Source organism: Crocuta crocuta, unplaced genomic scaffold (assembly GCF_008692635.1).
Source record: "Crocuta crocuta isolate KB4526 unplaced genomic scaffold, BGI_CrCroc_1.0 scaffold36, whole genome shotgun sequence".
Taxonomy (NCBI): Eukaryota; Metazoa; Chordata; class Mammalia; order Carnivora; family Hyaenidae; genus Crocuta; species Crocuta crocuta.
Window position 1 is genome coordinate 6,062,801 of NW_027532203.1, and position 10,120 is coordinate 6,072,920.

Here is a 10,120-nt window from a genome sequence, read left to right on the forward strand (position 1 = left end):
GGAGGGGAGAGGAGGGGGGGGGGGGGGAGAGAGAGAGAGAGAGAGAGAGAGTCCCAAGCAGACTCCATGTTTAGCATGGAACTTGACTTGGGGCTCGATCCCACAATCCTGGGATCATGACCTGAACCGAAATCAAGAGTTGGATACTCAACCAACTGAGCTACCCAGGCACCCCTTTAGCCTGTGGCTTTTAAGATAACTGACGACTCTTAAACAGGTACTTGCAGTGATAGAGATCATGCTTTGTCTTCTGTTTGTCTTCTGTCTTCTATTAATATTGACATAAAAATGACCATTCTAGTTTAGTTCTTTAGCTTTCTGATTGGACTCCTATTAATCTTAACTTAAAAATCCTAATACACATTGTGTTTTAATATATCCAGCATGGTACCTCCCTAATTTTATTAAGGTCACCAAAATAGCTCAAATTAATAAAGAAATCAGTGGACTTAATTATATTCATTGTCTTGGCCATATTTGTCACATTGGTACAATTTGTCAGATGAGCAACTTTCATATACATATAAGTTTCACTGTTATGTGTTTAGATCAAAGGCAAATAAAGGAAAGATTGCTAATATAAAACCGGGTTTTAAAAAAATTATAAAACATATATACATTTTAAAATAGAATTTGTTATAAAAATTATAATCTTATAAATGTTTAAAATCATTTAAAAATTATAGGGGCGCCTGGGTGGCTTAGTCAGTTAGGCGTCCGACTTTCGCTTAGGTCATGATCTCGCGGTTCGTGGGTTCGGGCCCCACGTCGGGCTCTGTGCTGACTGCCAACGTGGAGCCTGGAGCCTGTTTCAGCCTGTGACTCCCTCTCTCTCTGACCCTCCCCTGCTCATGCTGTCTTTCTCTCTCTCTCTCCTAGAAATAAATAAAACATTAAAAAAAAAATAAAATTTTAAAATCATTTAAAAATTATAATTTAACTGGTATTCAAATAAAGTAGATAAACAGTAAACTTTATTTTTCATTTTTAATGTGAATTTTTGACAAAATGGAATTTATATTTATACCCAACAGGGTATAATTTTGGGGAAAATGACTAATCATTAGAAATTACATTCTGCCTATTTATATATGATTGAATATTTCAAGACATGCATCAGTTATTCTTAGAGACAAAATCAAGCACAAAAACCATACATTATAAACAATTAAAATTTTTTATTAGTTTTGCAATTTTCTATCCTGGATACGATTATTTTTTTCCTTCAATACCTGACCTATGTTCTCAAAAAGTGGTTGCCGCTGACTTAATTTTTTAATTTAATTCCATTTTAATTTTACTGAAATTACATTTTAATAATTTGCAATGATCACTATTTAACAAGTTGTAAGAATATATAGGAATGAATGTCTGTCTTGGCAGCTACAGTTGACTAATCCCAACTGCTCACAACTTTTACAAACATATGTCATAAGTGGGTACACATGACCTTTTGCATCCCCTTCTTGTGTTAGTATCCAGGTATCCACATTATGTATGTATGTTTCAATGCTGGAGTCTCAGGATCTCAAAAAGCTTTAGGGAAAGCATCTTCAGAACCAAATAGGAGTGTACTTTATTTGAATTGTCTTCCATTTGAAAACCATACCCAGGATGGGATATTGCAGGACCTGAACGTTTATATAACATAACCCTTATTTCTGTCATGCTCCATTATTTATATACTATAGTCTGCCATCGCTGGCTAATTAACTCTTTGTCCTTGGTATCCAGGTGAGTATTACTACCAGTCACATTTTACTTTTAGGCACCTTGAAAAAATGAGTACATGAACTTGTATGCGTATACATGTTCTGCATATAGATTCTGTCCAATGCTGCTAAAGGGAAACAGGATGTAAAGCAGAGCTTCCCTGTGGAGATAAGAGATGTAAGGGAATGTTTTAACCAGTGTTTTGAACCTAGTTTGTTGAATTTAATTGAATGAACCTGGGTTAGAAAAGCAACTATTGTAAGGTCTGTGAAGGATGCACAGATAGATCTGATGCAGGTCTGTCTCTCAGAGTTAAAAATCAAGAGAGGCAGGTGGATTTGTAAGTAACTAAAAGACAGTCAAAATGTTATAATAGAGATAAGGGGAGAAGAGACTGATTTCAGTTTTAATTTTGTTTTCGAGATAGTTTGTGAATTTGGGGGCATTTTTTAAAAATAAAACGTTTTATTTTAAATAATTACAGACTTACAAGAAGTTGCCAAAATAGCCTGGAGAGTTCCAATGTACTCCCTGCCCAGCTTCTCTTAATGGCACCATGTTAGAGAACCAGTACATTCATCGAAACTAGAAAGTTGACATTGATACAACAGAATTAAGTAGACCACAGACTTTACTGAGTAGTCTTTTAATATGTAGAAGTAGAAGAGGGAAGGGGAAACGAACTCTAGGTTGAGGAGATAGCATTTGGTTAAGTATAGGTCATGGGAGAATTTGGATTATTCAAGAAATCTGCTGAAAGGGACTTTAACAAGTAAGCCATTCACTTCCACTTTGTAAATGAACTAATGAGGTCCAGGAAACAACTCACTTGTTTCATTTTCTTTCCTTGGTTAGTGACTGAGTTTAGGTCTTTTTATACAGCACATGCCTGAGTGCTGGTCTCCAAGACCTTAGTCCAGGAATATTCCTCCGGAAACTGTATGTTTTATTAGATGGAATAAGCACGTGGTTATTCTTTTGGAACCTCTATCAAGATTGCACTCTAGCTGCATTTTTTCCTCCGAGTCACCAGAGCCTAGTGCAATATCTGGCACACAAGTAGCTTCTCAGGAAATATCTGTTGAATAAATGAATCAATGAATTTCATTTTTAACCCCTACAACTGAAGGAGAGGCACATCAACCAAGGATAACAAGAAAATAAATCACACCCACAATTAGCTCACTGCAACGGAATTCATTACTAAAAGTCAATTTGCAGTTGGGCAAAATGACAGCCGTAAGAAGGAAGTTGGGCAGAGAAACACATTTTTTTTTGAATTATGATGAATTAAAAATGTACACAGGCAATTACCCCTATTTCAGCTACACTATGCAGTAAATCTGTAAATAAAAGGTGTGAATGTCCAACAAGGAAAGCAGCATATTCTCCTTTTCTGCATTTTGAACACATGCATCAGATGTCCCTTCATAGGGTTCATTATAGTTTTTAGCCTAATTCCAAGCTAAAAAACAGAATCATTATGGAAATACTGCTTTTCTTATTTACTGTTCTTATTGAACAGTCTGTAGGATAGTTTGTTGCCAAATTACGCAGCACACAGCACTTGTTAACTTAATTAGCAACCTAACGGCTGAACCTCAGCCTGACAAAATGCATGTTGCTTTGGATGGAAATTGCAGTGAAACTACAGCCACTTCAAAAGAAGCACAATCCTGTGGATATTTATTTTCCCTTTTGGGCTAGAGGAAAACCTGATTTCCTGGGAAAATCTTCCAATTCCTATCAAAGCCCAAACAGCATTACCAAGAGTCAGCACCTTATAGGCTGTGAAACATTCCTTTTTCAAAGGCTGTGTGCAAGAGAACTCCCAAAGGGCTAATGGATATACTTGTGCCTCCATTAATAGCACAGAAAGCAAACTAATTAATTAGAGGACACACTAAATAAACTCCATTTATCACCAAATGGCCCAAGTGATAAACAAATTATTTAAGAGCTTATTGAAAGCAGAAATCAAGAAGGCAATTGTCAAGGACTCAACTTGATGTGTTTCAGGGCTGCAGTTTCAAGGCTGCTTGCTGGGGACAGGCATGGAAATTTTACGTGATACAGGGTTTGCGTAGGTTGACTCATCAACAGATCTTAAATTGTTGGGCTGTCTCTCCTTTAGAATCTGTTAGTGTCCTTCTGTCTCAGAGATAACCTGCTGCAGATAGTCATGTTTCTGATTCTTGGAAAACAGGCTCAGGTCTGATACACTGGCATAAAGTGGGCAAAGGCTTATTCCTGATGTTACTTTGGCATCTCAAAATACAGAATTTTCTGCCTTCAGGCTGCTGTGTACTCTGAGTGAAAATGGTTCATTTTAAGTAAACTATAAGAAAGAGGGAGAGAGAGAGAGAGGACAGAGACCTAGAAGCAATGAAGACAGTCATTATTTTTATTATACACTGAGGATATTTTTTTGGATATCACCAAAAAAATTTGGTGGGGCTTAGAGATTTACCTAACAAATGATTGTTAATTTCTGTGCCTATTATATGTGTGTGAGCATATATATATATATTTAAAATTATTTTCTCATCATCCAGTTTTTGGTATGTTCTAGGTCTCTAGCATATAGAAGAAAAATAATAGTACATAAGGTGAAATGAGTTTTCCTGATAGGTCACTTGTTCCCATTTTCTCCATTATTTGTTTATTTGTTTGTCTGAGCCTCTTTTCTCATGTGCCCTGTTATGTCATTGCATTTTGTCAGGCTCTAAGAACCTTCATTGATTCTTCTCTCTCTCACACACACAAATTGCTGACCAGCCTGCTATAAATTTTGTGCCACTAAATACTTTGGGAAAAGCCTTATTAATGGAGGGCAACACTATTTTAAATGGTTCACCCAAACTCATTTCAAGATTTGCGTGTGAACCTTAGTTTACCTTTGAAAGTCTGCTACTTGTTTTCTAAGTTATATTAGATGTTATCAAACTAGAGGAACATGTTCCTAATAATTTGAGGAATTGTTCTATGGTGTCTAATTATGGGGGTAAACATGGATTTGGGTATGTGTTACAACTGGATAAAAAGAGAAATGAGTCAGTCCCTGTGTGAGGAGGACACAGATCTCATGTTCTGTCTCTATTTCATGGCGCTTTGTATCCATCTTGACATAACAGTTGATACTTTACAGATCTTCTTTATCTGATGTGATGGCTCAATTAGAATGTGAATTTTTTTAAGTTTATTGAGATTGAGAGAGAGTGAGAGCGAGCAGAGAGAGGGAGAGAGAGAATCCCAAGAAAATCCCTGAGCGGAAATCAAGAGTCAAATGCTTAACTGACTGAGCCACCCTGGGCTCAGATCCAAAAGATTCACATTCTAAGAATGTGAATTCTAAGAATCTAAGAGGGAATATGTCCTTTTCATCTTATTAATTCAGCACTTCCCATGTACCTTGTACTCGAGAATCTGGTAATAGTTTTGTTAAAGGAATTAAAATTTCTCCTACTCCCTGTGCATTCTGAAAATGGCATTTGATAATATACCTTCTATAAGTCAGTGTTCATTAATTCAGCCAGAGTTAAGCACATGGTTCTGGGGACAGCAATAGCTGTCCTTAACTATGTAACAGGCCTTCTGTAGCCTACTGCTATAGCGTCAACCGGAAATGAAAATGGCCCATGTCATGGCCGCATCCAATTTAGCTTTTGAATTAAGAAATAATTCTAATTTATATCTGGTATGCTTTATGGGATCCTTAAAATTATTTATACTGATATTAGAAAGGTGACATTATGCAATGAAAATTATAATGGATTAAGGGTCAGTGGATTGGGGTCTGATAATTCTGACATAATTTTAGGTCTGTAATTTTGGGAAAGATTCTTAACTTTTAACTTTCAGTGTCTTCCTAAGTCTGGAAAGAAAATTTTTGTATCTTTTTAGAGCATACTTTCCTACTCACTATTTGGATCTCCATTTTGATTATAGCCTTATTTAACATGTGGTTTGTGGTATAAACCCTAGAGAGAAGTAAAAGAGTATTATCAGCAGGATAGGAAAAGAAGACATATACAACACAAAATGCAGCGTACATGCCCTCTTGTGTTTTCCAGATGGGTACTGGGTTATTGCTAAAGAAGGCCCTCACACATGTGTCACAGCCCAGTTGTGTGGGAGTCACACATAGCACTTGGATTAAGTTCTGGGACTAGGTTGTCAGCTTCCAAAAGGTTCGTTCAGTGATGGTGGTTTTGCTCATTAGGACCTATCTGAACAATCAGAATGAGTCTGTGTCGTGCTCTGTCCTGCCCCAAAAATGTCTCCTGAGCTGGTCAGTCTCAGAGAGCCAAGGCTGACGTGGTATCCGCATCACTTCTACTCACTCCGAAAGTGTGGGTCTGAGCCCCAAGTACATTTTGAACTAGCCATCTGAAATTTCACCCCTCAGCATCAGCGTCTTCTGATTAAGTATAAAGATGTTACATTTGCTTAGCAGCAACTGATACTCTTACAAGGCAGAAATCTGTATTCTTTGCAAAGATAATTTCATATAAATTTTAGGGATTTACCATTTCAATCATGTTTTTAAAAAAATGTTTTAGGGGCACCTGGGTGGCTTGGTCAGTTCAGTGTCTGACTTTGGCTCAGGTCATGATCTCACGGTTCGTGGGTTCGAGCCCCATGTCGGACTCTGTGCTGACAGCTAGCTCAGAGCCTGGAGCCTACTTCAGATTCTGTGTCTCCCTCTCTCTCTGACCCTCCCCCCCACTCTCTCTCTCTCTCTCTCAGAAATAAATTAAAAAACATTAAAAAATTTAAAAACATGTTTTAAGTTTATTTTTGAGAGAGAGACAGGGTGAGCAGGGGAAGGGCAGAGAGAAGGGGAGAGAGAGAATCCCAAGCCGACTCTGCAGTGCAGAACCTGACATGGGACTCGAACTCACCAAACCGGTGACATCATGCCTTGAGCTGAAACCGAGAGTCGGACTCTTAAGGACTCTTAACCGACTGAGCCACCCAGGCGCCCCTTGATCATTTTCTAGTATTTTTGTATTTGCCTTCTGGATGTCTGCTTTCATAGATTCGTGTTCTGTAGCTTTGACAAGCTGCTGTCCTTATTTTTTAATCCATCCCAGTTATTAAGCTGTTGGTTTTTAGCTTCAGGCTCACCCTTCTTTGCTCTGCTTCGTCTTGCTGGACCTGGGGCTCTGCAAACCACAGTTCTGCCTGGCAGTCCGCTCCTTGCAAGACTGCTGATACAGGTGCTAGACACGCACCGCAAAGCTGGAGGAGAAAGGGGCGACTTGTTTTCTTCGTTTCATGCTTCTTTCTTTGATGTGTTTTCACTGAGACATAATTGACATACAGGGTCAAGGTGTATAATGTGTTGATCTGGTACGTGTGTGTGTAGCAGCATGATCACCACCGTGTTAGCTAACACCCTGCACTCCATATGAGCATCAGTCCCTTTCTGTGGTGGGAACAATTAAGACCTAGCCTCCCAGCAACTCGGAAGTTTACAACACAGTATTTTTTGTCTGTAACCACTGTGCCGTGCATTACATCGCTAGGCTTTATTCGTCTCCTCGTTGCTGGTTTGTATCCTTAAACAATATCTCCCAACTCCCTTAGAATTACTTCTTCACCCCAAAAGAAGCAGTTCCTTTAGAAAAACAGCAGTTATCTCCATTTTGGAATTTTGGTAACAGTTGCAAAAACAGGATCAACAAACCAGTGTACCCTCCCGATTTTCAGGTCTGATTTTCAGTTCCCTGAAGGTTCTCTCCGAGGTATCTTCCCAGGTGTGAGTGAGGTCACTGCTTCCTCTAGATGCTCCCTCCATCGTGTCTCAGTGGGGTTAACAATTCTTCATAACAACCTAATTCTCATATTAAGTTCTCTCTTTAAAGAAGCTGTTATGATTTCTGTCTCCTGACTAGACAGTGACTGACACAGACCTGTTAGTCATTTACCTGGCAAATCCATCCTAGGTGTCTGCTGGAAGCCGGTCCTAAAGAACACTCCAAACCATTTCCTGGCCTGTTTTTCTGACCTCACAACAAAGAGGTCTAAGCAATTGCTTTAATGGGTTTTGGTAAAAACCTCATGAATACATGTAATGAGTTTCAGTCCTTCAACGAAAGGTCACATTCCCCTTACTGTCAAGGCTCCGAAGCCCCATCTCTAAAGGAAAACACTCAATGCTGACAGCATGTCCACATATCACGTGTAGTGTATCATCTTATACAACCTCATTAAATCATAGGACTTGAAGGAAAATTGAGAAATCATTTAGTTAATTTGCTTGCTTCAGACAGGATTAAATCTCGATACTTGCGTAATTTAGTTTTTTCCATCAAAGTTAGAGCTGCACATTTATAAAATGAGCGGATGAAAGAATTTTACAATCTAGACATTAAAAATTAGAATGACTTGCATTAAAAATTAGAATGACTTGATAAGAAATTTCTAATGTAGATGGATGATTTTTACCCCAACATCTACATATTTTTCCTAAGTTACTTTACATTGGTACTATTTATTTGAGTTAATGCACGTATTCTTTTGTTTGTATCAAGTATTCAAATATTTTAAAGATATGAAAGAAAATACTATAAAATTAATCCTAAAATAGCCAAATGGCTACTTAAAATAAACTGTATAAATTTTGCTTGCTGTCTTATAATGTACATAAGTTCTGTTTTTATAAATATTATTGTTATTTGTGGTCGAGTCAATGTAAGGACACTAGGACTTAGATATAGAGAATGCATTTTCCTATAACAGATTACATCTTGCTCACACATTCATATGGTTGTCAGAAACCGTTTAATCTTTTTAATTAAAACATCTCGGTCTCTTCTCCTTTAATTGTCTTTTGTAGGCCATATATCAGGAGGTAACTCACTTCTTAAGGAATCTTGAGAAGGATCCTCCCTGGGATCCTCCTTCCCAGGATGCTGCCTGGGTGCAGGGAATCTAATACAGTGCCAGGGGTAGGGACAGGTGGCTGTGTTTCTGGTCTTTACAGAGTAAATAGTTTGGAGTGTTCTGTCAGGATGCTGTTCCTTCTGGTTTCTCACCATTAGCCTCCATTCTCACTGTAGCCACTGTGATATCATCTGGCTTGTTTGCTCAGTGCCTTTCCTGACCTGTATTTGCCAGAGTGAACTTTCCTGAACTTGGGTATATGGCAAATGATAGAAGTTATAAGTCTTAATCTTAAAGAGGATAGGGTTTCATGATGAGACTTCCCTCTCTTTACCTTTTCCATACTACCAATCTGTGAGGCCATGTTCATCCCTTCCTGTCTCAATTCTGCAATTACCCACACCTAAGGTCTAATTTAAAAATTTTGGTATGGGATTTCTAGCTGTGCCATAATGCCTAGAATATTTTGACTTAATATAGGGGCTCTTCATAGGATACACAGAACTTTACCAAAAAAGATTGGATTACACTCTACTGCAAGTGTCCGATGTGCTCTGATAATATTATTACCTCTTTTTATAAGGTTTCCAAACAAATGTTTTGATCTGACTCAGGCCTTTTCTACTTTGCTGTCTTTCACAAACTCCACACTCTGCTTAGTTTCTGGAAATTCAGTATCAGTGGAATTTAATTTATTTTGCTTACACACCCCTAAACTATTGTTGCAAATCTATTTCCTGTTCACACATTTTTAGTTTCATTTCATCATAAAGTTAAATAGTTGCAAAGAATGTAAGTTTAGTGTGTTATAAATATTGACATTTTAAAATAGAAGTGCTGAATTGCTTTTAAAATATATATGCAATGATTGGATACTCACTACCATCCATATTAAAAACATTGAGCTGATGTTTTTTTAAAAGTTACACATTTCACAGCTCACGAGATTGAGCCTTGCGTCAGGTTTCGTGCTGACAGCTCAGAGCCTGGAGCCTGCTTTGGATTCTGTGTCTCCCTCTCTCTGCCCCTCACCCGTTCACACTCGGTCTCCCAAAAATAAACATTAAAAAATTAAAATAAAAAAAATAAAAGTCACAAATTTATGTTAGTCCTTTACCTCTATAGTTCATGTTTCCATTTCATTTCCCCTTTGGAATTCTTTCTTAATATATTTTAATACTTGAAAGTCTTAATTGTCACCCTCTGGTAGAATGCAAAAATGGTCCTAATGCATCACCCATTTTTTGCCATGTTACTTTGTACTGTTTCCCATTTTGACTCTGGGATTGATTGCATGACTTGCTTTGGCCAATGTCATGCTGCGAAATGTGATTTAGAGGCTTGTGAAGCTCTTGAGAGACGGGACTTGCCTTCTCTTAGGTTTCTGCCAGAGTTCGTCCACTGCAGAGTGAAAGACACCTGAAACAGATCTGAGTGTCCCCTACATTAGCCAACAGTCAGACAACACAAATGTGTGAGCAAGACCAGCTAAAATAAGCAGAGTCACCAAGCCAAC

The 10,120-nt window shown here is 38.0% G+C and overlaps 1 pseudogene; it reads right to left on the minus strand.

Moving 5' to 3' along the window:
* LOC144242586 (lathosterol oxidase-like) overlaps positions 1–7,516 on the minus strand; it is a 13,706-nt pseudogene extending 6,190 nt beyond the window's left edge.
* Positions 7,517–10,120: the final 2,604 nt, after the last annotated feature.